The following is a 26,978-nucleotide window of genomic DNA, read 5'->3' as shown; positions in this document are numbered from 1 at the left end:
TATCCCACCACTGTAAGAGGAACCCTAAAATGTAATTTAGGACAATCTCCATCCTTTCATAACAGTGATGATTACCGAATATATTCCACATGTGACATGTACAGTATAGCTCCTAGACTGAGTCAGTGGTGTGCTGAGCGCTGAAGAGTCTTGTTTTTAAAGATTTTTTAAAGGTACGTATGCCTGTGTTCTAATGGCACACTTCCATGTTTCAATGTTCCCTAGAGGGGCAATTAAGTGCCCCAGAGGGCTCCTCTTGTCAGACCAGTTACTCCACAAGTGCTCCTCTGGTTGGCCCAAGTGCCTTTGTAGTTAGCATGACTGTTCCTTTAGCTCGACTAATTGCCCTGTAACTTCCCAAAGGGTCCTTGTGGTCCGGCCTTTGATTCTCACAAATGCTGTTCTGGTGCGATTTTTAGGGTGCAAAATTAACCCTGCAATAACTCCACACGGCAAAGATTGATGTTGACGTAAGAGCGTGAGCCTGGACTGGCAGCGGAGAGAAAAACCGTCATTGAGAAACTGTTTCCTGGCATTTAAAGTGTCACTTCCCCCCCCCCCCCCCCCCCCCCCAGTGGAGCTTGATGGTTGAGTCACTTAAACGAGGTCAGTCTTCATACTTTTGATAATGCTACTCGTCACGTATCACTCAGCTATTGTTGGCATGATGCAACAGGTTGTGGTTGGACATGTCGGATAAGGAAAGGAAAGTAATACGGCAGCACAGGGTCACATAGGACAAACAACTTGCATGACATTTACATTCAGTACTTTAATAGTAATAGCTGTCAGTCCTAAGACATGTGCATCTTGTTTGACGTTTACACATGCTAACTCTTACATCTTCTGACATAAGCTGCGTTTGCCCTTTCTTTGCACAACAACTTCACGTTGACAGAGTTTCAAACCCTGCCTTTTTGACAAACACGTATGAGACGTCGGTAGCACGCTCATTTCCCTCAGGTCCAGGCTCGTAGGATGTTTGATCGTCACGCTCTGGCAGTTGAACCTGTCCTTGTGGTGTTATGCATTTAGGAGTAGGCCAAATGCAACAGACACAGTAAGTGCCCTTTAAAGCAATGTAGCATATTCATTGAGTTCAATGGTTCATGGCCGAAATCCTTAATTTAAAGCTAAATACAAAATACAGAGATGGGATTTATGTTTGTCCATGTCTATTGTCGTGGCGTGATGAGACACGAAGGGTTATGCAGCCTATGCAGCCTGTGTTTTTGACTGAAAACATAACTCGTGCTTCAACATGCTTTTCTTTAACCTCCAGTGACACGGGAGGTTTGTTTACTACCTTCTACCTCACCTTGTTTCCAATGATTTATGGGTTGTAATGAGATACTGTACTTGTTAGAATTTCTTTTTTGCGGCTAACAACAAAGAAGCTATTTGACCTTAAGTGCTCCGAGCATAAACAAGAATGAGCAACTTGTTTAGTTTTACCATCTTTGTTCATGCTTTTTTTTAATTTATTGTTTTAAAGCACATTCCTCCTGTATTGCATAGTGTTATGTTAAATGTCACTGTTGGCTTGGAACCATAGCACGGGAGTTTCACTGTTGTAATTCAAGTTCTTTAAAAATGTTACACATTTCAAGAATGCTCAGCAACCACTTTTAGACAGTTTGACTCATTCATTGTGGCAGAGCTTAGTTCTCAGAGTATGGGTGGTGATTTCTTTTTCCAATTTCATTTTTACACTGTTATTGTGACAAGAGGTCAAAGGTGAAAGCATGGCAGCCAGATGCAAAGGCACTGGAGGACGGGGAACATAGCAGGTGTCAGTTTTGATCCCATTCCCCTCAGGGCGACACACTTCAAGTGTATGACAGAGTGTAAGAAAACCGGTGCCAATGGCTACCATGTCGGTCGAGTACAACGATCTGACAGGAAAGGACAGGAAAAACACAAGTGCTGCCTGAGTTCATATAGGTAGTACTACATTTGAAGCCAACACTTGTTACACACAACATACACACTTTGAGAAAATCTCCACACTCAAGACCAAAGGAGCAGAACGTCCATCGCAAGCATTCAATCACACACTTTCATCGAGACAAAGGTTTGCCATGTCGCAATCCAGCCCCTTATAATGGAAACTAATTGAGCATACCTGTGTTGTGTCTCGCAAGGGCACAAGGGAAATGCAGTTCAACATACTTGTAAGCTCCAAACACTTAAGAAACCTTAAAAACACAATATATCACAAGTTCCTTATTTGATGCGAAAAATAACCAGGCAATTAAGATTAGACAATGAACAACCTTCAAACTCATGCATTAAATATATCAAAATATATTTCTTATCCACATATTTTGATTCTATGATCTATGATGCAAGTTCTTGTTTCAATATCTGCTGCTGTGACTGCAAATTACAATAATTGTGAGGGAAAAAATGAGCAGATCTTCTGAATTACAGCCGCAGAGACACATTATTTCCCTACATGAAGACTCAGCAAATGAAATTACTCCAAATCTAATGTATTTTTGTGAGCTTTTCATCACTTCGACCTTTGATTAATGCTAACCTCTGATCAATGCCAGCATAACCTGGCGTCCGACTATTCGACCTGTTCATCAACTAAAGTAAACCCTCCACATAAAACACACTGTGCATGGAAGCCCTTTGTCCTTGAGTTGAAGTAAAGCTAACTTATGTTGCACACGCATTACTCATGATGCCTGAACCCTATTGATCTATTATTGAGCCAAACTCTTATTAGCAATCCAATCCCATTCGTCATACAGTGCCCTTCCCCTCAGCATCATGCCTCTTTCACCTGTCCCGCGTGAGTCACAAATGCTATATGAACGCTCCTGATAACGTTGCCCTTGTGATTTTCCACCCTATGAACACCTGTCGGCTCTCCAGAGATGTTCATTCGACACCGCTCTAGTCATCCACATGTGAGACCCCACATCCTGTGCCACACCCATTCTGCAAACCGCCACAAAAGATGACTACCTGGGCAATATCCTGCTTATTGTTCACGTGGGGCCGCTTTTAATTAAAACCTAACATTGCAATCAAGCTACGAGCCGCCTCTTCTTTTGAGCCTTCCTTTATTAATTGTTGATTTATGAGCCACTTCCAGGAAACACAGCGAATGACTAGCCCATCCTGACATGTGAGTGCGACTGACGTATATTCTGGTGAAAGAGGACAGCTTGTTCCGCTGATGAAGTGGCTTTTTAATAGAGATCGGAAGGGCCTCGGGGTGCGAGCCCTCTGCCACATGGTCCTTCGGTCTATTGCTCTCTGATTTCTGTTTTATTTCGCTCGCGGTGTCTGTCACTCTGCATGTCGGCTCCTACGCTGTCCTGTCCTATATTTTGAATGAGCCACATGCTTGGGTCATTGTGTAATTGGTGGCCAGTGTGGTTCAGTAGTCTCAGCAGTGGACAGACGTGAACTTGTAGTGTTGCATTAATTGCCTGAAACACACATGTATAAACACCTTTATGCAGAATATTTTTCATGCAGGTGCATTGCCAATTTGTGGGCCTACTGTAACATTTATACGCAGGACATCCATGGCTGCTTTCATTTTAAACATCCAAAGCTCAGGGGGGTGAAGTGGGGGAATGTGATATGTTGTCACAAATTAACAAGATCAACTTTTTCTCTTGAGAATTCATAAAAAGATTAGAGGGAAGAAACGTCAATTCCACTGTTTGCCACAAAGCCCAAGAAACCTTTGTAGTGTTGAAGGGAATGTGTGTTGTTAATTGTTAGTTTTGGTGGCCCTCTGCTGGCGCTTTCACATAACAACATTCAACACTGAATATTGTTTAGGTTTATTATTGTTTGTTGTTGATCTTGTCCCTGGATAATATATATATATATATTTGTAATTATTAATTAGGCATGTACAAAAGAAACAGCATCTCATCTGTGTATGGTTACATTTATTCATTAAACAGGCTTGAAAAATGCAAAATATGCACGTAATGCGTCAATACAATGGTGGATATTAGTAGTGGCGTGTGTATCCATTAATGTATTGTACATTATGCACATCCTGCAGTGCTTGAAAAGGAGTGTGAAAAGTGCCAGTACTGTAAACCAGCAGCCTGCAGCACATACAGCGATACATTTCTTATGCATCTGTGTCGAGTCTGGTTATATAATACTAATATCTTAGTCTTAATGTAGTCATTTAATTCAACTGCAGTTAGTTTTGCTGCTTTATGGATTAAAAGAAGCAGCTAATTGCTTTTTCTTTTCTGTCCGGTTTAATGTTGCCTATCCCAGTGCACTTTGGATGATTGACAGCCCCTGCGTTCCAATACCCATAATACCATACCATTTAGTATGGTTATTTAGTATAGCATCATAGTATGTCAAATACAAAATGCCAAAGAATCCTGGATGTCCTACTGCATCTTTTCACACCACAATCCTTTGCGCAGCAGATATTTAATTTAAGGAGGTTCAAAGTTCATGACGCCGTGTAGTGTAGGACGAAGTAGCATGTCCCGATTGCATTCACACTGCATGCAACTGTACATACTTTGTAAGGGCAGCTGCAGTATGTACTCAAAGTAAAAAAGAAAAAGATAAAAAGGAAGAAACGCAGTTGAATTGACCAAACTTTGAATTTATCAACCGAACAAAAGAAAGTACTGTGTGGGGGAGACTCTGGAGCGAGCTGCTGGGTGGAGGAGGGGCTTTTAAACTCAAGCACTCAGAGCAGGTGCCACACATCAACAATTAATGCTTGGTAGGCAAGACTCCACCCCTGCTTCACCTGCAACCCAACAGAACAGACAGAGAAAACAACCCCCACCGTTCAAAAGCATTCGTCATCCTTCAAACAGTAAAGATCTGGTGAAGAAATGCAAACTTGTTTTATTTATAGGCTTAAAATAAATATAGGCCTTATATCATAACGAGGAAGCCATCAATCTAAGTCAGAAAGATTTATGGTAACGCCTCAATAGATGAGTAAAGGGATTTCAGGTGACTTTTGAGGTCATCCACGAATGAGAGGAAGTCACCCATTGAAACGGCCTCACAGTGAGCCGGCCGCCCACACCGACTCTATCAGATTGACCCGATCTGCTGAAGAGAACAGAATACTTTTGGAGGCGAGAGTCAAACTGTCCTCCAGCAGCTGTCCGGCTAAAGTGAACCACATATTGCACCTTAGACTGTTGCAGAGCTGCAGCACACTGGAAGGGAAGATCAATACTTGAAATAACTTGCCACACGCACCCACATTCATTACTGGCTGTATCGTAAGTAAGAACTTAAAAAACTAAAGTATCCCTTAATAGCCACTTCAAACCATAAGCTGTATATAAGAAGTGGACAGAGTCACCAATTGCTTTGTGTACAATGGTTTGAAGCCTCGAGTTTGGCAATTTGGCCGTCGCCATCTTGTTTTTTTGGTTTTGGAACCAACATGTTACTTTGTAACTTTCATAAAGTGAAATCACACTGTAAAAGGGTTAAAGTTTTAAGACGAAAACACGCATAGCACCCAAACTGGACAACACCGTGTAGCAACCACGTCCGAAAGCATACATCGTCTATTTTACTCTAATTGGGCTTTTATATTTACAAAATGAACATCATGCTGCATTGAAGACTTGAAACTAGCGAAAGTGAAACGTGAGGTCATTTTCTCAAAGAGTTCAATACAATCTGTCTTTATTCTTTGCAACCAGTATAGTCGCCCCCTGCTGGCTATTTGCAGGTATAAGGCACGTCTAGAGGTTGCCCCTTGCTTCAAACGCTGCATATTTGGGCATGTGTCTGAGCAGAAATGCACAGTGTGTTTGGAGTATTGCTTCACTGGACAAAAGCAGCAGCCTTGAATTTCATGCACATACACACACACTGGCGCACACACCATCTCTGGGCCTCAGCTGCAGGTTGCCCTCCACTGGCAATTACTTTCATCCACAGACTGTGACCAGGAACTGTTACCCTTGGGGTTGCTGCATACATACACACAAGCGTACACACACACACACACACACACCCCACTAACCTGCTGAATGCTGATTCTGGGCTTCTGCCTGTGCAGCTTCAATTCTGACTCTGGTGCTGATCCCTTCCTACACAGTGGCAATCCTCCTAAATGCACCCTGATGGCTGTGTGGTCACTGGTCCCTTATAAAGACATGTGCACACACACACACACACACACACACACACACACACACACACACACACACACACACACACACACACACACACACACAGGGACCAAGCTTTTAGTGCCCCAGATATACACGGATGAGATGATGCAAACATACACCCACAGATCAGTAAAGTCACTCATAAACAAAAAACACAGCATGCTTGAGATTTAAAGGGGCCTTGAAAGACAATTAGAGTGAAAATACATAGCGAATGAGGACTTTAGGGAGCGGGGATTAGGGTAGCAGTGTGGATCCAAGGATTAGTTCAGGGGTGTAGGGTGCTTTAAAAGCAGAAGATAAGCTCTCCAACAACTAAAGGTCACTCTCCAAACAGATTGAGTGCTTAGCAAGGAGAGATGAGATCTTAGGGGCAGCCAGGTACAGCTCAGGAAAAAGAAAAGGGATGTGAGGATGCACACTCATCTATACTATGTATGCTCAAAAGTTTGTATAAAAACATGCAACGTTACAAAATAAAATCCTGAGATTGCAGGAAATCCCCCAACTCCTCTTGACTGACGTTACTGGTCTTGATCTAAGAGGTTGTTCAGACTAAAAATAGCATTAAATCTGTCCAATAGGATGACCTTCTTCTTCAAACATTCACCCTGCACCCTCATCATGTTTGACCTGTTTGCAAAAGGTCAGGGTTATTGTATGTAGTGTGTCGTGGGCGAGGTATGAATGCAGCGTGACACAACAACACACCTATTAGTATGGCTAAACAAAAGGGAGAAGCGAGCGATGATTCAGAGATCTGGAATCAGACCAATCTACCACTGATGTGTGCTTTGTATTTGTCTAACGCATCGTGTTGGCAGATGACGTTGTTTTGCGTTGTGGTAACAATTGGGCGAAGTCCAACCCTCCGTATGCCTTTCCCTTTTGTGTTAATGCCTTTTGTGACTCAGTGGTGGTTGCTGCTCACTCTTAAATAGTTGCTCTCTTAAATACCACTCATCAGGATGCATATATATTGTTTATTTAACCAGGTTAAAGTCTCATTAAGTTTCAAATCTGGCAAAGAGGGCAGCCTTAAAACTGTTACAACAATAAACAAAAACAATATGGCCCAGGTGACGCAACAGAGCAGTCAGCTAACGACCTGTGACGGCATCCGCCTGCCATTCCCTTAGTATAAGCATAACCCTAAACCTTGATATCATTTAAACGGGTGAGGTATATACAAATTCACCCTCCGTACAGATGTTATGAACGGGAATCTTAGCTATGGGGACCAAAACCCTTTTTTGCAGAAGGCTGTAAACATGTTTATTTCAGCTGTAAAGCTTTTAGAGCCGCCTCAAGTGGCGAATCTAGGAACTGCAGTTTTTGGCACTCATGCGGTGGCATTGTTTATATTTAGTTTGCCACCTGGTTCTAACGTTGGTGTACACAGATAAGAAGGAACACATTATATATATATATATATATATATAAAATGTATGATAAACATTTAGCCGCAGCGTACAGAGTAACAATTTTGAAGCCTATAAGTGTTTATATAACGTTTACAAGAGTAAAACTCCAACCTACTAAACATTCATGTCATTACCTCTCATCCACAATCAAACATGCACACACTTAGGTGTACATGCAGTCATGCACTTCAATTAGATGTCTCCATTCAAATTTCAGCTGGCAACACCTGCCGACCCGCCCACCTGCTTGGCCCCCCGCTGCGAATCAGCTCAAGAAGCCCACTGGGTTTGTAACAGCCGGCCTTGTTTAGCACCGGGGACAAGGTCGTTTAAGTGATAATGAAATCGTCTCATTACTGTAATGAGACACATTTATAATGAAGGTGATTTGCCCAAAAAAAAAAGTACACACAAAACACACACATTCAGGTACATGCAAGCTGACAGATGAGCACGGGAGCTTAACACGTGCATACGCTTATGCACGAGACAAGGCTATCCACGCGGAGACATGCGTGCTCTCAGCGTAAACACACACTTCAGACACAAAGACCTGCCATCTAATTACCCAGCGAGAAAAACAGAATGTACGACTTCTGTTTAAGGAGAGAGTCGGAGTCACCATCTTCCCCCCCCCCACACACTCTGCAGACCAAATAAGTCAGAGAAGAGCTCTTTATAGCTGCTGTGTATCTTTGTATTAATTTATCTGTTTACTTTCAGCCGCCACCTCAAAGCTAATTATGCTGCGATGAAGTCTTAGACTGTCAACAGGAACGCCGGATGTGGTTTGACTCTGCTGCTGCTATTACGCAACGTGGGAGACAAATATGTAATAATTGGCAGGGATGTGTTTTGTTTGCAGGATTTCTCTCTCTAGCTGTTTCATGTCATACAGAATTAATATAAATAGTACTTGGAATTATGCCACAATGAAATCCGACTATACATACACTGTATATTGCAGTATGTAAATAATTACTGTTCCATATTTTGTGACATACAACCCTATTCAAAGCCGCTCCTTTAGACATTTTTTACTCACAAAGACCATTTATTTATGCAAATGAGTAGGTGGAGAGTTTGAGGGTCCAAGTTTAATGAGTGAGAGGGGTTGAGATCAACGGGGCTGAACACAAAGGGATGACCCAGGAGTTTGAATGAGGATTTAAGGCTGCGTTCAGACTGAAGGTAAATCCAATTAGTGTCTCAAATGAAATCTTTAAGACAGACTGCTCTGTAATTTGCGAGTGATCAGATTTGCGTTTCCTGACATCACCGACCTATCTGCACGGGGTTGCTTTAGTAACTACGTAGCTTTCATGTGTGACGTAGGAGCCTGGTATACATTGCAATGTTCCACGCCGCTACTGAGAGATGTGATGCCAGCTGTAGTACTGCCTGGTGGGAACATGGAGCCCACAGGCAACTTTGATGACGATAGGTGGCTTGCCAATTTTACAATGCATCGAGGGACTTTAGCGGGCTCTGTGTCTGTCTCAAATCTGATTTGAGCAGCGCCACGCCCCACTGGACTGAGACGAAACCTGGAGAAATCGGATTGGATTCGCATTACAAACCACCTCCAATTGTTGTTTGGATTCGATTTGCAAAAATCAACATTCATGTGGTTATTTGCTATTCATACTTTCTGAATTTAATCTGGATATAATCTGTGACAAGGTCTTTGACAGGTGCGTGCTACAACCTGCCAGAGAGTGAGACACATGGGGGGATGAACGTACACAGCAAAAAGTTTGAACGTTTGCGCAGTAGACTCTCTCGTCCAGCTCAGCTACGATCAAACGCTGCAGGGTTTTGGTTTGGAGCAAGAGGGATTACCTTAAAATGACACTGAGCATTTTTAAGGTTCCCTTTGCAAGAATTAACTTCCATGAAGGTGGATTTAGTACCCTTGTTTGCATAATATCAAAGCTCCAGTCGAGGCCACACGAGACAGATGAGATACAAACTCTTGATTACACCCCGTGGCTGCAGCGTGACATGCAAGCACAACCACTTTATTAGAGATGATGAACTGAAGTCACAATAACTTCACTTAAATGGGATTTGCATTACAAGAAGGTTGTTTTCCTTTTAAACCGGCAAACTAAATCTGCTAATTATCTTATCCTAGGCTGAAATGATTGCCACTTCTAATAAAAGAACTGTAGAATCGAACGGTTGATTTTGCTCCAGGGATCTGCATGAAAGTGCTTTTCTTGAAGATAGACACTTGTTACTAGGAAACTACGACAAGGAGTGAAGCGGCGTCGCAAACGAGAAAGTAGAGAGAGAAGAAAAAGAGATTGACATGAGACATAAGTCGATGTATCTGATTTTAGCCCGTGGATTTATGAACATGGAACCTGCTTTGCCTTGCTGAGTCACCAGTAGCCGCCACTCCATAATTTGCCTTTTAACCCAGCTTGATCTACCCCCACCTCCTCCTGCGTGAAAAGCTTACCCTTTGCAATATCGTCACACACACTGTGAACGTGTGCTCTGCTGAGTCTGGTTCAGCGGTGACAGGTTTGCAGCCCGACTCCCTCAGCTCGACCACTACATGGGTACGGATTTCACTGCAACCATCAAACACCGCCTGCGATTTTACAGATTCACTCAAAAGCACACTCTTAAGTGTACACTTCATTTCCTCCCCTCTCTTGAGAAAAAACACACAAATACATATGTCTTTGAAGCAGTATTCAGCCAGGTCTAAAAAAAAAAAGAAGGATTTTGGACACAAGAGGGCACTGGTGGCTCTCCAAAACACTCACTGCAAAGCGTCCAGGCAAGTCAATCATGCTGCAATGCCCCCTGGAGTAAGTAGCCTATTCCCTGGCACTTGTTCATATATAAATAGTCACCCAAGGTGAATACCCTATAAATTGCCTGTCCGTGAGTAAAAGGGATCACAATTAGGTCTGTCATTGAGACTGAAAAAGATTGAGACCTTATGTCACTCTGTACGCACTGCATCCAGCACACGGCCCTGTATCTTTTCTAACTGTGCATTTATTTTTTCCTGTTTGTATCTTTACCCTACAACAGAGGGGGGCACATCAACTCCATAACTCACCCCTGGTCATAATGGCGGTGAATGGCCCCCCATCATTCACAAACTGGCCCTATTAGCATGTCAAGCGAGGCCGTATAGGCGACTCTGCTATGAGACAAGCATCTCGACGGTCACGGTTGTTCGACTCGTATCTGTTGCGTTTCGCAAAGCATGTCGGATGAAAAGACGTGGGGCTGTCTTGTACCGAGTCACAGGGCGGGGAGATGAAAGCAGAATGTGGCCCGCACAAACACGCACACACACACACACACACACACTGCTGCCAAACAAGAGAGAATCCCTGACAGATGCAACAGAGTGAAGGATGGAAAAAGGTACAGTCAAAGCTGAAGAGCATGACGTGTGTGTGCTCCAGTGTGTATTTTGCATCACTGTGAAGTTTAGTCTTCATATTGTATGTTGGCATTCCTCTATATACATTTGTACCTCAACATGTCTTTGCAAGTGCTTGTTTGTGTGTGTATGTGTGTGTGTGTGTGTGTGTGTGTGTGTGTACTCCCCACAGATTGCTGCTCATCTGTGGTTTATTCATCCCTGTGGAGAGCAAGGGTGTACATGCTGAAAGGATACATCAATCAATGGACGGGTAAAAATAGGCTTGGTCGAATACAGATGTGTGTCTAGACTCTGGATGCATTTGCGATGTGCGATGAGAGAGGAATAAAGGTCTGGATGAGTGAAAGAAATGTAGAACAAATCATTTTGTGCCTTTTTGATCCATATTGGCGGGTTTGTCACAGCCTGAAAACATGCCAGGATCTCTCTACCCCGCCACCTTCTAATCCCACACACTGGGAAGCTCCTGCTGTCCATATCAATTAGCAACATTTAGCTGGTCACACCACAGCGCTACAGATGACTACATTTGCCACGTCTCAGTGAGGCAGATTGCACATTATTAATGGCACCGCTGGGGAGCAGATAGTTGCTGAGCACTACACTGTGAACCTGCAGTTGAATCCCTGCCATCAGAGTGCTGCAGGAACCTCCTCCTCTCTGCAAAAGGTCAACTATTCAGATATGGAGACATTTTTCCTCCACATTTTTAATCGTGCATTTTATCAACCGTTTGGCACAGTCGCCCAGCTGTGAATGTTTCCTACTTATAAGAAGTGATGCCCGCTGTCAAGCAAGATAAAAAAGAACGAAAGAGGAAAAACAGTATGGTGGCTTCTGCAGAGCACAAATATGATGTGCATTTTTGATTACACACAAGCACACTCGATGGTTGAGGGGGGGGGGGGGGGGGGGGATTTGGAGAAGGGAGAGCCAAGGGTGACTGATCGATTTTGGCAGGTGTTAATAGTTTCAATGATGGAATGCATGATTTCTGTTTGTGCGTGTGTGTGTGTGTGCGTGCATGCATCACCCAAGCTTTATTGATCATGTGCCAGGGGCGTGGGTTAATGCTCAGCGCTTTCAAGTGCTCAGGGCAGACAGCGGCCAAAGTCACTCCATGAAAAAGGGCCGTTGGCGAGGGATGTGCGTGTTTAATCCTTAAATCAAGAGGAAGGGGTTACATTCTGTGTGTCACCTTCATCTAAAGTGACTCTTGGAGACTGCTGGTGTCTGTCACTCTGGAGAGGCATTTCAATCTAGGGTATTATCAGAAAGGTCTACAGACATGGTCACTTATATGATTATATCTTTTGCATAAGAAATTGAATTATATTGTTAACAGTTTATCTGAAGGTAAAGACAAAGACAGGGACCTTCCACGCCCCCCCTCCCTTTACTCTTAATGATGAAACAATCTCCCCAACTGCAGAAGAAAGAAGAAATCCAGCTAGAGGCCATGAACAACCTCAGCTCAATTGTTGTCTGAGAAGCCAACATCCTTCATTTGAACTAAACTTTGTTAGAGTTGTTAGAATCAACGTTTGATTGTAGTTGATATTGCGTGTGCGTTGACACAGTACATGTACAAGGTCTTACAGACTTTTAATAATGTTTGAGTGACACTATATTTGCACTAACAATTAAAGTTTTCTTGTCCAGATGATAAAAACAGTTCCTTCCACTCACACTAAAAGCTTCAGGTGTGAGTGTTTCTGCAACTCTGTGCATGTCCTTGGTCAGAGCACAATGCTGTATTGTCTGTTCTTCGGAGTTACACCATATGTTCAAAGGCTAATAAGTATTTTGTAACTTTATTGTCCCCACTATGTGACCGACAGGCAACACTGATAAAACTCTGTGTCCTTGTAAAGCTTCACAGGATCACAATATAGTGATAAAAAGATGTGAAATCTTACTAACTACAATAAAGTTTCCGCGCTTTGGAAATAGTCGGATCAACCACAGTCATGTCCATGCTACGCCGTTTAAAATGCCAGGGGTGTGCTGTTAGTTTTGGAAGGCAGAATATTCCAAACACCTGCTCAAGTATTTTACTGGGTCACTAGCGTTGATCAATAACTCCACTGATGATATGTTATGGTCATTTTGTGTTATGGGGCGGTATAAATCTCCCTCATTGCCGCTTTAAACGGAGTCAGTGAAGGAAGTTTAGTGCGGGACATCGATACAAGCGATGATCGCTGCATTCCAATTCCACCCGGGGATTTATCATTCAACACTTGCAGGGCACAAGTGGCATTCACAGGCCTCAGGGTGTGCAGAAAACATAACTGGATCTACTTTTTCTTCCTTTTTTTTTGGGATGTGACGGGGACGGGACGGGACGGGACGGGGGTGTTAATAATCCGCTGATTCAAGCAGCATGATTGCTGGCAGCGTACACCTCCACTTAACTTAACGGCCCTCATAAAATTAACAGTGGCAATAAAACACATACCGCGAAAGTATGTTTCTAATGACACCTGGTGCACCGCAGGTCATTTATGTAGGAAATTATACAGTAAAACATTATTGAAGCCAACTGCAACTTAAACAACTGCACATGACGAGCAACATTTTAGCCTTCTTTGTACTTGATAAAACATGAGTCAAATCTCCAAACAAGCAACAAAAGGAAAGTTTTACTACACTATGCATTAACCTCCTAAAATGTCTTTTGGTGCTGAGGATAAGCAGAATTTCTCAGCTTTCAAAAGATTAAAAATCAGACCATCCCTGTGGGCATTTTGATACAGCTATTGACACTTGTGTATTCCATAGTGCTTCCTGAAGATAGCAGAGGTTGTAAATTGTATCTATAGGCTACCTCCAATGTCAGAAAAAGCCATTACTCAGAGAAGAAGTCTCAATATGTTTCAGGAAAACCCAGCAGGAACATGGAAATTGAAAAAAAACATCTGCAATGTGTTGGAATGTGGAGTAAATGATCCTGGTGAGAGGGAAAAAAAAAAATCTTATCTATTGCTCCTCGTCTTCGGTGAGTCATTAAATCCCTCGGCCTGAAAGAACATATGTTTAGGCAGGAAGCTATTTTTAAATCTTTGCTAACATACAGTACAGTGGTATTCATCACTGATTCCTCCCTTTCATGTCTCATATATTTCTAGAAGTGCTACAGTAGCCACTACAGCTCATTATTTCTACATTTCTCGGTCTGTTTTCACACAGGGCCTGTCTGTCAAAGTCCCAGCTTCTTGGACAATCTTTGATATCGTCAGCAGCTGAGAAATAAGGTCACATTAATTGCTGGAGAGTAAACTATGTGTCCAAAGTAAATGTGTCACATTAGGATCACAACAATACGTTGACGGTCTTTGGAGAAGCTTTGTACATTTCACAGTCTGAGAACATTGTCAGCAGGGATGGCATCTGTGACTCTAACTCTTCTTCTCTTCTTTTGGGATTGCAGAACAGACCATGTGACATTATGACTCACTTGTTATGGGCCTTGAGTAACCCCAAAATCCTTTTATATTAACTTAATTTCTTCTCAGATGCAAGCTGTCTGTGGGACTCAATGTATAATCTGAAGGATGAGTCATGTGTGAGTTTATTACTCAGACAGTGACTTGTCTTCTCCATCCTGTTGTAAATATATCAATGTGTTGCCCACATCTGTTCATCATGGGCGACATAGCAGAGGTTAAAGCATGACACAGCTCTGATACTGTGTGTCTACAGCAGCTCTGTGAATCTGAATTTAGGCACAGGGATGCTTTGAGCTAAATGCTAACGTTAGCATGCTAAAATGCTCAAACTGACAATGCTAACTTGTGGATGTTTAGGAGGTATAGCATAGCATATATAGCATATTAGCATGCTAACATTTGCTAATTAATATTGCTGCAGAGGTTGTAGTTATACCCCAATTTACTTTATACATTGTGCCATTTTAAGTTAAGCTAAGCTTCGAAATTGAAAGTGGAACCTTTTCCTGCCAGTTTACTATCTTGACAGTTAAAATAATGATTTCCAATGCAGTTTGAATTGGAAAAATCAATTTAGTCACCGTGGAGATATCGATTTCTCAAGTCAAGAAAACTGTCTGTCCACAAATTTGAGGGCATAGGTTAGAAAAGTAGCCTGTACCATCAGAAGGTGAAGCATTGTTGGAGCAAAAGGTAGAGAGCCCACTAGTTGTATGTGTTGAAGAGCACTACATAATGGATACCTTTCCCTTAGAATGAATACAATGGCAGAAATTGCTGTAAATAGGAAGTAATTTCTGCCACAGCCTTACTCATATTTAGATTTATTGGCAACTTAAAGTCTCCCTGTTTGTAATGTCAGATGAAACCTATGCTAGGAACAAAAGTTCCTGGTTAAAAAGAACATAACACGTGAAATAAAGGGTTATATGCAGCTCGTGCCTATCCCAGTACATATAACCAGCATGTTTTTGGAACTGTGGGAGGAAACTACAGCACCCAAACCCACACATACGCAGGACAACACCTTTCATGTCACCGTATAACCACTAACCACTATACCTGTGCATCCTCCATTTTATAATGCATTTTACCAATTGACAGCAAGAGGGCATTAAAAGCTTGTGACACAAGCCGGAGAATATATATACATCTCTCTCTCTCTCTCTCTCTCTCTCTCTCTCTCTCTCTCTCTCTCTCTCTCTCTCTCTCTCTCTCTCTCTCTCTCTCTCTCTCTCTCTCTCTCTCTCTCTCTCTCTCTCTCTCGGGGGAGAAACAATAGCATGATCTCTCTGGTGTTCATACAGGTGCCCCATTTTCTGCTTATCCACTTTTGTAGTCCTCCTACACACTCTACCACAACGCTCACGCCATTATCATTGAAAGTGGCGTGTAAAAAGCCTGTCACACTGTAAACACAGGGTTTAAAATGAACTTGGCAACCTCTGCCTGGAAAACGTGTGTGTGAGAACTGCTGATGCAGGTTGATGTTATAAAATCCTTTCAGATATAAGAACTCCCTGCATGTCTAAGTGATGCTTTGGTTGTCTGACTGCACAACCTTCAAAGTCCCTGCTTTTCAACATGATGGCTCAGGATGGGTGTTACTTATAATGAGAGGAAGTTGACACAAAACTCTCCGTCTGCCCCGTGCTTCTATCTTGCTCAAAATATATATTGAAAACTTTATTTTCATAGCTTCTCCCTTGTTCTCATTTCTTTATTTAGCATTCATGAATAATTTTAATTTTAGGCGTATAAATATTTGTTAAAACGATTGGCGGAAACTGAGAGGATGTCAGCGGTTTTAAATCTTATTTTAGAACCCAATCCAAATCAGTAAATTCAGATTTAATTTACTGGGACGGACAGGATGTGATGATGGATAAAAAAAGTAAAAAATGAAAGTATTATAATACTTGTTGGGAGAGTAAATGAAAACTTTTGTAAATGTTCCATTATGGTTCCAGGAAAATGGAGCAGCAAGCTTCAGGGAAGGAAAAAGAAGCAGCATTGATTGTGATGGATACAGTCTAGAAAGACATTTGATTGTTGTTGTTCACAATCAGAAGTACAAAAGTGCATCATCTCAATCTATTGATTGCATGGGTGAGTGTAGCTATACATCACTAGAGGTGCAAAGGCTATTTCATCCTCTTGATTAAGACCCCTTGGGACGAGCGTTTAAAGAGAGAAATCGTAATCAGTCAGCATTTGAAGACGAAGGTTATTTTTATATTCTCCTTTTGTTTCGAATCGAATCAATCCCCCTAGACCCCCATGTTAAAATGGCCAACATTACAACAGCCTCAGCTCCACCAACAATCCACCACTTTGCCCATTTTTGCATTAGCCCAGAGTTAGCTGGAGTCGGCTGTGCCAAGATGGCGATAGACCTTCACAACGGCTCTGCAGAGACTATGTCCATATTTTCTACATGTGTGTTTTGTATAACTTTTGCATATAACATGATACATATCAATATCACAATATAAAAGTATATATACACCGCAATATATGTTAACTATCGGTTTGGCCCCAAGGCTCTTTTGCCGTGGCTCTTATATCTACCGAATAACTAATAAAATATTGATAATAAGCAAAACTATTCCTTCCTCCCTTCAGTATGCCATTTATTTGATCCCATTCAGTTGTCAGAAGATACTGAGATGATAAAACAACAGTCAGAACAAATGTACTGTACAGTGATCACTGTACATTTAATGAGGCTAGGATGTCGTCGCTGCCGTTTCAAGCCTGTCTAAGCTAGCTGCTTTAATGGGGCTCAACTTTATATAAAACTTTGCTTAAGTTTGTCACAAAGCTGAACTGCAATGAAACATTTTTTCCCCCTTGATTCATGTGCAACCCTTTAATAAGTAGCCACATGTAAATGCTAATTGAGCTAAAGCAACCTGTTAGCATCCATTGGATTATTATCATGCGTTTATTTGTGATGCCCGACATGTAAAAAGTCCTTACACTGTAAAGTGCTTTTCCTGCTATACAATGAACACAATAAACTAAGCATATATGAGTACTATATGTGCTCCGCAGTTGTTTATTAAGTGAGACTACTGTTGCAGATCAAACACCTTTTTTTCTTTAAATGATCTCATCCATCGATTTGTTTTCTCTTCGAACAAGAACACATGCTGAATCAAACTCTAACCTTCCTTGATTGAAACCTTATCAAAAATGAAAATCACCTCAAATTGCATACGCTGGACTCATTTAGACCCGGGGTGATGGCGGGAGATGGAAACCTTGTTAAACAGAACAGATTAATTATGGCTGATTAAAACGTCTGAAGATTAAAACATTTCAATGAATTGGCAGCGTGAGATAGCGCTGTTAAACCAACCCTGTGGAGGTTTCACTGTAAACAAACTCGGTTATATTTACATACGACATTCATCACTAAAATATGTCTTTGTCCTCAAGGCCTTAAAAAACATGTCGATACACATTTTCTCTCCGGCTCTTTGAAACGTTTCAGTCGAGAGCTGATGTTGTTCAGACGACTGTGATAGCTACAGAGCAGAAAAAGAAGCCCAGCATTGCTTCTTCCATAAGCCTCCTCTCACTTCAACAATGGGGTTGAGCTCTAGCAGCACGACAACATTAACAGTGAAATAGAGTATTAGGTATTGCACAGATACATTTGGTGTGCGGGTCATTTCAATCCAGCGGGGTCAGCCTTTCTATTACCCTATTGTTGGCGTTTTGTTGAGTTTGGCTGGGATTTTCTGGACTGAGTTTAACCATTAGAAAGTGATGAAAACTAGTTTAGAATCAACTCTTAAGTAAAATACGTGTTGAAAACTTCAAAAATAAGACTAGGAATGCAATAAATAGGCTATGTATGAGCTTCGAGGTGTAATCATTGGATGGGAATTATGGACAGGAAGTGAACACACTCGCTTGCTGAGTAGCGTCACGTTAACGTTGCATTAGACAAGATTTGTATGCACAAATACATCTTCAGTCACAATAATGTATAATAATGGTGCCACAAATAAAATGAAAGTAATTGACGATGATATTCTGCACTGTAGACTGATGCATTTAGTTCTCGGATATGACCACTTCACTGCACTCAGTAAGCAATAAAATGAAAGCTTTGAATACACTAACTGTTTTCTTGCAAATTCGACAATATTAATAGACTAACATTTTATGTTTTTGTATAAAGCATCGCAGACTTTTCCTGGTTTGTAAAACATGTGGCTCCTATTTCGATGCAAGGGAAGCAAAATGGTACAAAGCGGCGCCACTTTTCCATATTTTGCACGGCTGCATGTGAACGGGAATATTAGGAATGAATCTTCATTTGCCATGTAAACAGCTTATTATGCATATTGTCTTGTTGTGCATGTAGTCACTGTTATCAACTCTCCCTCTACTTATCAGAGACTGTTGCTTTCTCAGATTGCACCTAACTGGAACATACCATCTGCTCAGATTGAAGGGGGAGCCACACGGAAACAAATCATGTGAAGGAAATACAATAACTAACAAACTAATAATTGATTATCTTTCCGTCACTTCTGACAACACAATTTACCCATGGGCACACACATGAGTGCAATAATTGTAATAAAATGTCACTTACCGCAGAGCCAATTCCTTCCAAACCCTGACAGTGCTGAGTCACTCACTGCTTAATGATGCACACCTGTTTTCATTATCACTGAATGAGCAGACGACCTGCCTCAACACTACAGGCAGAGAAACATCGTACATCAACACAGATTAAAACCTAGTGGAATTTAAACATGCTCGAGTTCAGTGTAGAGTATATCCTCGCTGATAAATTAACAGATTAATCACAAACTCCAAAAAAAAAACCAGCCCTTTTTTCCTCCATTTTTGCACTGATGTATTTTCCAGCTGAACCAATTAACTGAATTAACAAGTAGCCTACATCAAATGTGTAAGTATAGCACTTCATTATATTCTGTTACTGGAAAACAGGGTAAAGCTAAAACATCTCCTGTGTTTTGTATATAGATGTATTATGGCAGTTCCCAAATGAAGTCATTCAACTTTAAGGGCTGTTGTGATGCTGCAATGACGATGCAATGCTGAAACATTAACCAGCAGCAGTTGGTTATAAATCAAATCGATTAATTTCTGACCCTGGCACCCCAAGTGTTTGCTGTTTTAATACTCATTGCATACACTTTAACCACAACAAAAGTATATTGTGTGGTAGAAAGTTAACATTACACATCATGTCTTTTTCAAAACTCACCTGGAAGAAAGCGTCAACACAATATCCAGAGCTAAGCTTTGCCAAACACATCCATAATAAAAGGGAAGATGAAATTGCCCATTTTTTTTGTCAAAACGTCATGTTTCTTTACACGTGCAGGTGTTTGCTTCGACACAACTACACACGCCGACAAGAACAATTCACACATGCAATATGCATGAATACATGAGGAGGCTCGTTATGCATTTTTGTGTGGATATGTGGTGGCGGTTTGTACGTGCATGCATGTATCTGTATGCATGTGGAGCATATATGGAGGTATTACGTTTGTGTTTATTTCAGTCAGATGTTGATTTAGGGCATGACTGTTTCTCAGCAGTGAGGTGCTGACATGAACATTATGTGTGGTTTTTCTCATATCACACAGCTCAGTCATATATTATCCATAGTGAGCAGTGTGTCATCCAGAGCCTCTCAGGGCATACTGCTGGGGTGGAACAGAAAGAGACTATGACTTGGCACATCGCCTCTGTGACGCCTGCTGGGGCCCTGAGCTGTCTCACTCGCCCGTCACTCCCCCAATACGCCTATGTGTATCTGTGCAACTGTACAGCCGGGAAAAAAAGAGATACAGTGGATTGCTCGTGCGCATGTGTGTGTGTCATCGCTGTGCCCGAAGCAGAGCGGAATATGGCTCACAGGAGAGCTGTCACAGGAGGGGAGGCAGCCAGGGCCGCTCGCCCTCCTTCCTCTTGCAAAGAAGACACACACACACGAGCTCGGAGATGGCGAGGCTCGCAGGGCTGCCTACGTGTTTCCTGTCACCTCATTCATTCATATTCCATTCGTCTGATTTATACCGCATGGGGTTTAGAAGACCAGGGCATGGCAGGATTTAAAAGGCAGCACTCTAATGTTCTGACAGACTTTTCAGCTCTTCCTCCACCCACCCCTCCTCCCCCCCCTCTCCGCCCTCTGTTTTCTTACCACCCACCACCTTGCCAAATGCAAATGCGAAAACCTGACGACTCTTCTGATGTTTTCTCCGCTATCTTCTTGATTTTTCAACTTTCTGATTGGGGCTATAATCAGCATGAGGCCTTAAAAGCCCAAGGCTAGCAATGCCCTGACAATTTTAAACACTATGTGTAGCACTGACCATATTTTCCTCTCGGAATCACTCTGTGCGTTGTCATAATCAATAATGTTAGCCTAATCAAACGCCCTTGCTCTGCAGATGTGATGGTGCACGACTGCTGGATAAACTAACTCCTCAGCTCCCAAAAGCCACTGCACGGCAACTTCAAAAGATATAGCTTTTGAAGAGGCTTGAAGGTTTGGTAAGCTGTTGCTAGCACTGACAAGCAAAGGACTTGTGAGTTGCAATCCAAAAGAGAACAGACATGAGAAGAAGGGTAGCTTCTTGATTGTATGAGTGGCGTTTTTTTCTCTCCCAGTGGTCGTCTGACCCTGGGAAAATATACAAAAGAAGTGAGATATTATAAGAAAGTTCAGTCGGGTCCTCAGCGGAGGACTGACACTCCGTCTGGGAGATGTCAAGAGATAGAAAATGCAAGCTGCCCTGTTGGTGATGAATAGAAGACCAGATCTGTAGAATCGCACAATGGTGCTCTGAGCTTTGCACTGAAATAAGCTTCATATCATCATGTTCTGAACCAGTAAATGTGCCTTTATCTGTGGGAAATCACCCACACTGCTGCCACAATGTCAACACAGTCCATCTTCCCTTTATTGCCAGTGGAGGCAAACTTGCACCTTAGGCATACACATTAAGTTTTGATTATCACTTTAAGGACAGACGTATAGATTCTCAACCGTCTGAGCTCAGAAGATGTTCTGAATAAGGCTTACAAAACAAAACAGAATAGCTTTTTCTTTAACGTGTAGCTGCTTTATGTCCAGAGCCTGCGAAATGTGCTGATGTCAAACACATGAAATACACCATGTACCATTGTGCTTAATTCTCAAGTGGGTAATGGTTGCATTCCATTAGGTATAAATCTCGCCCTTTACGAGATTAACTTTAAATGGGACATTCCATAAATAATCTTTTTTAAGTAACAAGACAAATGGCTTTAATAAAACAGTCATGCTCCATAAGAATATGCTTTAGCAATAACTTCAGTGTCCAAGTACAACTTCCAGGCTGCTTTTTATGTTTGCTTCCCCTGAATACAAAGTACAGGTATGCAGCCATATGTTTAATGGACAGACTTCTACCTGCCTTTCAAGACTGGGTGGTTGTTTGAAACCGTTCAAATTTAGCACAGCAAGATGAGATGATAGGCAATATCATTCAGCTTTATCTCTGAGATGTGTCACTTTCTGCATCTTTGAACAGGTCTTTATAAATGATCATCCGCCGCCACATCATTAGCTGGCGGGGACAAAAGTTGAACTCATAATTTGCATTGTCAGATCCGAGAGAAGCTCGACATTATTAAGAAACGAGGGAAGAAGTGGCTGCGACATCAGCTAGGACACTGCAGTGTTTCCAAGGAACATGGTGCATTATTTCTTGTTTGGAACTGACAGTTCTACTAGTTGGATAAAATTGTGACAAACAGATATTGGGAGCCCAGAAAACTCTGCATTCATTTGCAAACACAACATTTTGTTTCATAATGAGAGAGTTGCACAAAGTGAACACACTCTGTGACATCTCGCACAATTATTTCCACCAGCCAATACTTGCTGAGATGAAAAGAGGCACTAGACTTCTTCGTAATTAATCTAAAATATCCTATCCTTTATTTAGTTTGCTGAATGTTCAAGGATAAAGCTCTTAAAGATGCATTGCTGCAACCCTAGTGACTTTGTCATTTCAATGCTTTTATATTGAGGACCTTGCTTTATGTTTAAACTGGTGGGTAATATCAGTTACTTCAATGATGACATGAGTAACACTTAAAATAAGTACAAGCAAAGGTTAAGTTTGCAACAGCAATGACCATTTTACTATTGCTTGTGCATCAATAAAGGAATGGACTGTAGTCACCGTGACATCACCCATTGGTTTGTCGACTACAAACGCCTATTTGTAGTCGCCATCTTGTGTTTTTTGGAACTCTGAGTGACACGAGAGGCTGAAAAGGTTTAAAGTTGTAAGACAAAATCCAAACTGGACAACACTGTGGCAGTGACCTGTATGACGTAGCCCCGACCTAAAGCATACACTATTTACTCTAAAAGGGAATATCATTTACTAAATGACAATCATGCTGTGTTGAAGAAGACTTGAAACTAACTGTTGAGACCATTTACTCATTCGGAAAATGTTTACTGAGGTAATAAGTAAATAAGTAAGTAGGAAGTAGGGTAATTTTCTCATAGACTTCTATGCAATCAGTCGCCTTTTTGAAAACAGTTGAGTCCCCCCCCTCTTGCTGGATATTAGAGAGGTTGCAAGTTTAAGGAACTTCCGCATTGGCTTCACTTTTTAGATCCGGAGGTTGATGCTCAATCAGGACAACCAATATTTCTGAAAAATTAAGAAAACTTGTTCGACAAAAGAAGAAGTCCTGGCCCTATTTGGGGGAGATGAGGCAATTTAGAGCAAGTTCAAAAGATATACCACAACATCTCTTTGGATAAATTAGGATATGACACACAACAGTGCAAAGAAACATAAAAAAAGTGATAAACTATCAACTGAAAAGTGATGAGGCTCTGGGCGCCAATTTATCACCCAGCCGGGTCCTGGATGCTCCTTTTTTTTTTAAATCTCATTTAATCCCATTAGTTTTAACCCATAGAAAATGTTACGTGACTCACAACTGAAGCACTTCTATGGCTTGGATCAGCGTGAAATTCTCCTGGTGTGATCATCAGTGCGAAAAACAGATAAACAATCATGGTAGAAAATATCTGGTTCTTTGATAAGAAATTGAAAGTACAAACTATATACATAAAAACAACCCCGCTGGTATCTCCCAGCTACTTTACTGATTATCTAATCATCGAATGTGGAACTTCTCTCTCACTCAGCTCCTTCTCCGGTGGCATGGATGTTATTTTTAGCTAGATATCCAATGTGCAGGTGTTCAAAGGGCTACGCATAGAGGGTCAAATGTGATGCCTTGAATTCCCGTGTTGATAAAAGTGACCTATTTCTTTGTCTATGATGTGCTAGATACAGTACAGAGGGAGGACATGTTTTGTAACAAATCCCTTGCAGCTTTTACTGAATGTGTTTTAAGCATGCCATATTTCAAATGATGTATAAATTGTTTAATACAGAGGGGAAATCTAAAATGACTCCTTCATGAGGCACGTCCCAACAATGATGCATGTTTACTGACTTTCATACATACATAATAGCTACTGGATGTGATCGGTTTTCAAATAAATTCGAGCAGCGTCCTCATGAACTTTCTTTTTTCTTCGCAGTACACTGTGCCTTGTATTCCATTACAAATCCAATTCCAGCCATCATTTTTATAGCGCCAACATCTCAGGTGTAAGTGCCACAGCTAGCATCTTGTCTATAATTGCAGCCTTATTAAATCCCATCATCTCGTGAGCGTCATTTGGGAGGCTATTCCAAATTTCATCAAGCAAACTAATAATCATGACATTGTAGGAATTTCCAATGCAATTAGCTCCACACATGCGGTGCAAAAATCAATAGGCAATTTTGAAGATTTTTCAGCATCTCATTAATTGATTTGGGGCATGCTGTTGCCCTTTTCTTCCTATTTTCATGTATTTCCTTGTCCTCAGTAATAGAAACTTGGTAATATTAGAAGCTATATAAATGCTTTCCGGCTGTGGTGGCGGTGGTGGTGGGTATATTCCTCACCTTATCACACCACAAGGAGTTCTAATTGCAAACACCATTTGCTCCCACAACTTGCTGGCCACCTTGCCATCTGTGACCTTCTCAATCTGACTCAGTGAGAGATTTGTCATGTGCCTAATTTAGATATTCTATATTCTGGGTTTCCGGACCCACAGGGAAGGACATAATTGAATAGGCTGTGTCAAAGCCTCCCCCCACTCCACAAAAACCTCCCAGGGACGAGCTAACGTTAATTATCTCCCATTGCAATATGGCCTAGTTTTATAATTACTGGTCCTGCCAAATATATGACAGCGTACTAACCCTCACACAATACAGTTATTAATTTAGTGTCTGTGATATGTAGACATGTGCTATGCAATTCACTTGCTTACCTTATTTACAGACTGGATAACAATATTTGTGCATGAGGGGTTGATTACATTTTGCGTCGCAATTACAGACTGCTAGTTAAAAATCTGAGACAGGCTCTTCATTAGCTGTACATATCTTATCAACATTAGTGTGCTCATTTGAGCATCAAAGGGGCACTCTGTGGATTTTACACATGCAGATTAGTTCACTTGTCATAAGGGCTCAGACTGTGAAAGCAGTTTTTTAATGTGACTTTGAGGGAGCTTTTTAAAGCCCTGAAAGTCTACAGTCATGCTAGCGACTCTGTGAGGCTGGAGTAAGGCACTAATGCTGATGTGACGCATGTATACTCATCTTAGAATACTAACATTTGCAATAAACACAAAGTACAGCAGAGGCTGATGGGAATGTTATTAGTTTTGGTGATGATGCACACGGTACTGGACTCATTGTGGCCTGTTGGTGGTGCCAAAATCATTATGATGCATCCTCTGGGAACCATAAATGCCTGTACTAAATTAAACACCAATCCATCCAATGATTGTCAAGACATTTCCCTAAAAAGGCAGAAATGTCAACCTGGTGGTGCTAACAGGTAAAGACACCACAGATAACCACAGTCAGCAGGATTCATCCTCTGGGGACTATGAATATCTGTTCACAATCTCATTCATTCAATATTTTCTTGAGATATTTCAGTCTGGATCAAAGGGAATGTTGCATTATGGGAATTGTAGGATCCAGCGCTTTTGCAGCTGGACTCATAAATCGGGACTGAAAGTCAGATATCTCGGCCTTAATTGTGTAAATTGTGCACATCATGATTCTAACTAAAATGCTACAGTCTGACTTTACACTAGCATTTGTAGATTGCTTCAAAGCCAGGCTACAATGTGCGGTCCATCTATTGTGTTAATGTGAGCGTTTGATTTAACAGCAGCAGCAGCAGCATAACATATTCACAGAGGGGAAAAAGGGTTTGATAAAGTGCAGTAGTCCTAATACTGTGATACATGGCTTTCATTTAAATTAGGAGCCATGATGGTCACTTCAAGTCACATGAGATAAAATTATAATTGGTCAGGAACTGGAGCCTGAGTCTGTACTGATTAAGAACAAACAACATCAGCAGCACTGGACCTTCCTCTTGTAGACCAATGCTGCACTAAGGTCCAATTTTTGTGTAATGAAATGCGGAAAGTGAATTTGGTATTTAACATATGAAGTTTTAATTAAAAAATTCAACAGTTGGATGAGTTATTTTGCATCTCTATGTTAGAGAGCCTGCGGGTAACACAGAGAGGGTGTAATGCTGACCAGAGCTGCTCCTCTTACGATTCTGTTCCCGAGGCTGAAAGTCGTTATAACGCATAGACTTAGATATAAAATAGTGTTTTTCCGTGTCTTAATATATTGGAAATAATGAAATCTTAAGGTTACAAATTAATCCTGCCCCTTCTACCATCAGTTATTGGCACAGCTTCAATTTCTCATGGTGGAACAGAACATTGTGGCTCTCTGGGTCATGTTTGCACACTCAAAACCCATTAAAAATGTTCCTGTCACGTAATAAATAGCATGAATCGTAATATGCATCATTATGCTGCTGCATGCATACATGTTTAGCATAAGTGACACTTGTTAGCTCTAGTGCCAGAGGGTAAATCATGTGTGGCATTTCTTCACATTTGCATCAAAGGGATTCATGTACTGTATTTACGGAAATATCTTTTTATCCTCCTCTTTTTTGGACCATGGTTTCATATATCTTTGGTGACATTAAATATTATGGTGGTGGATGACACCAACTAAACCAGCTGCTTTCTGGCTTCGGTCCTGACACTGTTGCCCTCCAGTTGCTGTATGCATGCTGTGCCTTTTATGTCTGGCCAGAGCCACCTGAGGACATTTTTATGGCTTCAATTACTGAGTGCTATTCTAAAATTAAGGCTAGCAATTAAAAGACACACCACTTACCCAAATTATATCAAAGGTTAACAGCAAACGCAGCCAAATTTAGTTCACAAGAAAGCAAGTTCAGGAAAGCAGAACGTTATAAGCGCCTTCATTTTTTTATGTAATCCCACGGCGCTTGCCTTACATGGTAAGGCCGCAGTGTATCCAGT

At 41.5% G+C, this 26,978-nt stretch overlaps 2 protein-coding genes across 2 annotated transcripts in view; one reads left to right on the top strand and one right to left on the bottom strand.

Moving 5' to 3' along the window:
* Positions 1-19,105, bottom strand: part of slitrk6 (SLIT and NTRK-like family, member 6) — a 37,542-nt gene extending 18,437 nt beyond the window's left edge. The window contains exon 1 of the mRNA XM_029446474.1: positions 19,074-19,105. The gene's annotated coding sequence lies outside the window, so the exon portion shown is untranslated. The remainder of the gene's footprint in view (positions 1-19,073) is intronic.
* slitrk5 (SLIT and NTRK like family member 5) overlaps positions 1-26,978 on the top strand; it is a 427,390-nt gene that overhangs the window by 327,457 nt on the left and 72,955 nt on the right. The window lies entirely within an intron of this gene.

Source organism: Cottoperca gobio, chromosome 2, assembly GCF_900634415.1.
Source record: "Cottoperca gobio chromosome 2, fCotGob3.1, whole genome shotgun sequence".
NCBI classification, from domain to species: Eukaryota; Metazoa; Chordata; class Actinopteri; order Perciformes; family Bovichtidae; genus Cottoperca; species Cottoperca gobio.
Note: the sequence above shows the minus strand (reverse complement) of the source record. Positions and strands in the feature narration are given on the sequence as shown.